This window comes from Crassostrea angulata, chromosome 9 (genome assembly GCF_025612915.1).
Source record: "Crassostrea angulata isolate pt1a10 chromosome 9, ASM2561291v2, whole genome shotgun sequence".
NCBI lineage: Eukaryota > Metazoa > Mollusca > Bivalvia > Ostreida > Ostreidae > Magallana > Magallana angulata.
Genome location: NC_069119.1, coordinates 10,151,283 through 10,157,282, shown reverse-complemented (window position 1 = coordinate 10,157,282; position 6,000 = coordinate 10,151,283). Strand labels below are relative to the sequence as shown.

General features: G+C 29.8%; 1 long non-coding RNA gene across 1 annotated transcript in view; it reads left to right on the top strand.

Moving 5' to 3' along the window:
* The window catches only part of LOC128163049 (uncharacterized), an 11,775-nt gene extending 8,797 nt beyond the window's left edge, over positions 1 to 2,978 (top strand). The window contains exons 2-3 of the long non-coding RNA XR_008240757.1: positions 2,165 to 2,372; positions 2,494 to 2,978. This is a non-coding gene — a long non-coding RNA (uncharacterized LOC128163049). The remainder of the gene's footprint in view (positions 1 to 2,164; positions 2,373 to 2,493) is intronic.
* The last annotated feature ends 3,022 nt before the right edge of the window (positions 2,979 to 6,000 follow it).

The following is a 6,000-nucleotide window of genomic DNA, read 5'->3' as shown; positions in this document are numbered from 1 at the left end:
TTTGAAGGAGAACTGGTCCTACGTTTGAACAAAGTTAAATACCCTTATCCCAAGGATGCGTTGTGCCAATTTTATGTAATTTTGCCCAATGGTCCATTAGAAGAAAGTTTTAAAAACACAAAACCCTATTTTCACTCTTTCCTTGTTTTGTCTTTTTGAATGGGAACTGGCCCTTCATTTGAACAAACTTAAAACCCCTTCACCCAAACATACCTTATGTCCAGATAGGTTGAAATTGAATCCGCGGATCTCGAGAAAAAAGATTTTGGTTTATTTGTTCATCGTATCTTCACTCTTTTTTAATTATCTTCCCTGTAAAAGGAAGCTGGCCCTTCTTTTTAACAAACTTGAAAGCCCTTCTCCAAAACATACTAAAACGTGCTCAATCCGGTTGAAATTGGCGGCCTGGTTCTTTAAATTTTTAAAATACCAAACCCTATTGTTAACCCTTTCTAATTATGTACCCTTTGAAGAACTGAACCCTTATTTGAACAAATTTACAAACCCTTCCCCCAAACACCTTGTGCCCAGATTGATTGAAATTGGACCTGTGGTTCTGGAGAATATGATTTTGAAACACTAAAGTCTATTGTCAGTGTTTTCTGATCATCTCCCCTTTAAAGTAAAACTGGACATATATTTAAATAAACTTTGAAACTTTGAAACCCCAAGTATGATTCATGCCAAGTTTGGTTGAAATTTGCCGAGTGCTTTTGGAGAAGAAGATGAAAATGTGAAATGTGAAAATATCAATAAGAATCTAAACTATAATGAAAAACCATTCGCAGAACAAAACGCTAAACAGTTAAGGAAATAAACAATCAAGTTGAAAGACTGCAAAGGCAAAGTCCCTGTACCAGATTTCCTACAAACGAACATCATATATACAGTGAACGTACTCATACCAAAAAATTATTTTAATTTTTATTGCTATTCTGAATGAAAAACATATAGCTGAAATGTTTAAAGTTGGGAAAATAATATCTCTTTATAAAGGTGAAAAAAAGGATAAGTGTGATCGTACTAATTGCAGAGATATTACATTGACATTTGTAGTCAGCAAACTGTTAGAAAAATAATTATATCACGAATTGAAAATGAATATTTTACACAGTGGGGGTTCAGTGGGGACCGTGATGCCATGCCAGCTAGTTATATTTCAAAAGAAGCAATTAGTTATAATGTAAACAAAAGTTTACCAGGTTTTTTTTTTCATTTTTAGATGATGAAAAGGCGCCCAACAGAATTTAGCATTGTGGTCTTTTTTATCAATTGTATTAATTAAATATTGACTCTAGAATATGGCAAATTCAAAAATACTGGTATAATGAAAGCAAATGGTTTCTGTCATTTTGGGGCAAATTTGATTTTGCTTAAAATTTAAAAGGTTTAGAACAAGGAAGAGTCCTTAGTGTTTTATGTTTCTTGTTCATATTAATGGTTTGTTATCTAAAATTTTGTAAAATAATTATGGTCTGTTTTTGGATCATATTCACATACAAGAAATTTTATTAGCGGATGATACTACTTTAATAAGCTATTCGCCAAGATGTCTAAAATGTGTACGTAACCAAGTAAACTATGCATTTACTTGGAGACTTCATTATAATCGAAGTAAAAATGCTTTTCTTGTTTTTCACAAACAACAAAATTCTTCTGTTTCTTATAGTATTACATTATTTTGTAGTGAAATTTCTCAGACTGATAACACTGTTTATGCTGGTTGCGTAGTACCGGCAAATACATAAAGAGACAATTTCACAAAACGAGTGTGTAAAACAGCAAGATCATCTATGTAGTGCTTAGGTTTTTTTTTTTAGATAATCTAAGTATATAATTGGTAGACAAATTTCACTAAAAAAAATAATAAAAAAAGCAAAACTTATATTGTAGTAACATTCAAAAATCTTATTTTCACTTTAAGCTTTGCAAAATTTAAATAACGTTTTGTATATGATCTTTTTTGTATATACATGCATGAAGTAAAGTTTGCAAATAGTTATTGTTTCCAACAACGTTAAAATTATGTTTTTTAAAAGGTTTAAGAAAATTAATTTGATGAGAAAGAACTATGCAGACGCATGCCAATAGTTTTGTTTTTTATAAGATTTATAAGATGAATATTTTGTAGTTCTATAATCAAAAGGCTTTTTTTTCCTCTCAGGGTTTAGTATCTACATTGCCACATGGACGCACATCCTATGAAAGGTATGGCGCTGATCATCAAAGAAGGGGAAAAACTCTCCACCCAAAACCTCTGAAAGGCTTTCCACACTGCGGAGATTTTACATGGACAATAAATGAGTCCCTAGGGGTAACAAACGACGGTCTAGCAACTTTGGGATCGAAACGAAACTCAACCACCAATGATGGTTAATGGGTTTTTTTTATTTTTGTTGTTGTTTTGTTATTTTGGTGAATGTTTTGTTATGTTTGTTATTCTATCTATATTGTTTTATAGAATTTTTTTTTCATTAGTTTCAATTATTTCAGATATCAAAAAAAAAGAAGCAAGACGAAGATTAAGACGACTTTAGAAACGGCTGTTTTTCTCATTGTCGTCTTTGGAACAGTTGCTTTAGTGTTATGTTTAATCAAAAGTATTAAAAGTAAACATGTTAAAGGGAAGAATGAACTCGGAGATCCATATTGCTTGCTAGGACAGGACAAGGAATTCAATTCCAAGCTGTACGGTTCTTTTGAAATACATTAGGTATATGATGGCTTTATATGAAGAAAATGCAAACCTTTTAAAATTACATAATAAACATATTTTACATATATATTTCTACTTGTACCAACACTACCTTTTCTCTATTAATTATAAACTAATAGGATAATAAAGATATCTTAGTTCTCCTTAAAGTTGGCATTGTTATTTTTTCAAAATTCAAATGAGCAAATATAATCAATCAAAATGATGTCATTTTTGATTGTATGTTTTAGCAGAAAAAAATGTATGCCCATTCAATGAGCTTAACGACTACCAATAAAGACTGTTCAATCAAAAATCTCCATTTTTTGTTCAATCTATGAACTGAAGCTTGTTAATTTTTCACCTTAAAAAACAACTCAATATCCAATGACGAAATAATGTCATTAATTATCGACGAATAAAAACTTACTACAAAAGAACCGCATCACAAATAGGGAGATCACAGACAATGACGATACTTTAACTTATTAAAATGACTGTTTGAACTGATACTGTGGGATCTCCATTATTTAATAAAAACTTCTGAACAATTCTGGATATCACCAGGTAAAATATATATACAAAAATTAGAGTGATCTTATTTTAAGTAAACATGTAAAAACATGGCCAAAAAAAAAAGAAAAAAAGAAATAGAGATAATTGCTGATTTAAATCTATCGTTTAAACGAAAGACATTACTGTTTTTCCTTAGTTTCTTTCTCTATTTTTTATTCAAAGACATTACTGATTTTGCTGAGTTTGTTTCTCTATTTTTATTTTTTCTATCGCGTTTTCTCAAAATTTCTCAATTTCGGTCCTGAAATATTATAGATTTTGTGTGTTTTGTGCCTCATTTTTCTCAAAGAGTATCGAAGAAAGAACTTTAAAATTTTTAATTAATCTAAACATTTTATACTCATAAAGTCTACAACATATATAAACGTTCGCCGTTATTTTGGTCGTCACCGGAAAGTAAAACCTGCTTTATTCCAACGATTTTGTTTTTCTACTATTCTCTGTGGTTTTAATAGTTAATAGAGACACATTTGAAATAATAACATTAGAAATAATTTGTTTTAAAATCAACATTAGGCATAAAAGTTCCCGCGGCGTTATGGTTAGAGTGATGGTTTTGTGCAGCGGCAAGGAGCTTCAATCCTTAAAACGAAACTTTTTTCCCTATCATCATTTTGCTTAGAATTGCGAATATGTCTTTACAATAATAGATTGTATTATTTTTCCTTTTTATTTTGTTAAAAAATAGCAATAATAAAGCTGTTTTCCCCGTAACAATATGTATATCTAATGAGATACTTGAAAATTGAAAATAGGAAATGAAAATTATCCCAAAACCTTTTTATGTTGCATTCAAACGGAAAAGCTCTCATTACTTGCAACGATATAGCATCTACTTTAATTTTTAAAAAATATATTCTGCAACAATCTTAATCACTGAATCGAGTACACCCACTTATATTATCATGCAATTTGCATTCTTAATAAACAACACCATAGTATTACTGAATTGCAAAAAAATTTTATCGTCATTTAAATCCAAATCGATGTGAAAAGGCAGAAAAAAATTGTCACTTTTGCTGAGAGGAGGGCAATTAACTACATGCTAGACATCCGATCTAAAGCTATACCTACAAGGTTACGATACATGCATACGATGTCAACGATTCAGGAGTCAATGTCAAATCGACCAATCGATTTATATTAACAATGGTATTGATCTGAGTAATATAGGGGTTTCATGATTTTCAAGATATCAAACATAGCTATAATATAAGGAGAAAACAAAATTAATTTTTAAAAACCTTTAAAAATTATTACTTTTAATATAAAAATTATGTAAAAATGTAAAGCAAATAAAGAATCGAATTAAGCAAGTAAAGAATCAAAATTAAACAATATAAACTTCTTTTTAAATAAAAGGTGCAGAATTAATCAAATCAAAATCAAATCAAAACAGAATTAAGCAAATAAAGAATCAGAATTTAACAATATAAACTTCTTTTTAAATAGAAGGTGCAAATGAACTAAGCGCATGGTAACAGTGTCAACAGTATATACATGTTTGCATAAAAAGGAAAGAAATCCAAGCACACACAAATGCACACTATTAAAACATTTATCATTTTGACAATTGTCGTGAGATGCATCAAAGCTTTTTAACTTGTGAAGTTCTCGACCCTGTCTAAAACAATGATGGATGTGGGCCAGGTATCAAATTGTCTAATCTTATTCCACTGTATTGGGCTCTTTTTTTTCAGGTTCTTCTTTTACCATAAAAGAACATTTTTTTTTTCTCAGAACATTACCGCTAGAAGTTCATGGGAATAATATTGGACCATGATTACAAAAAAAAAATTGATAAACAAAATTTCGACGAAGACTTGACTATGAAGGTTTAAATGTCACCAATTAACAAGCAATCTTATTCCATTCAGAGTTCAAATGAAATATAAATTACTAATTTAAAAGTTTAAACACATTAAAAAGAGCAAAATGTGTCTGAATGTTCTCAAGCTATGATTTTCAGGGTATGAATCAGAAGTGTAAATATTTACAAGTAAGCGTTTATTTAACTGAGGCGTCGATTGTTCTACATTTGGAATGATTGCACTATTTGATATTATCGATGCTGCTTCATTTTACATACAGATGAACAGTATTTGTAAAAAATGGGTCTTCTTAAAAAGAAATGATATATGAAGACTATCTGACATGGAGTCATCAAGGATTTTTAAATGTAAATGACGAATAACAAGTATTTTTAAGTAATGTTTAACACAAATTAAAATCTATTAAAGGCTAAACTTTGCAGTTCATCGAATGCAAAATAATTGTTCATAAAACAATTATGAATTTGACATTTACATTCAGGTGGAAATAGTATTTTGTAAGGAAAAATGACAGTGGCAGGTAAACAGCTGTTTTGTATCTACAATAAATGATGCCGTTTTCTCAGAAATAAGAAATATTCGATACATTTGAATTTGTTTCTTTAAAGATTCACTTTATGTTAGTTTCTTAGTAGGGATATAAGAAATGCATATACAAGTACTGCCATATATCTCATCTACAGATCTGAGTAAATAAATAAACTTGACAGTATCCAGTAAATTCACGCCTTTTCAAGTTTTAGCCACGGTTGTTTTTATAACATGACTGATGATTATAGTCGAGAATTCCAAGGCTTTAACATTGAAAAAACCTAAACTCGCATTTAAAATACATAATTGCCAAATGTGAACCAGTTTTTGTAACCCGAATAAAAAAGACATAAACAACAAAAACAT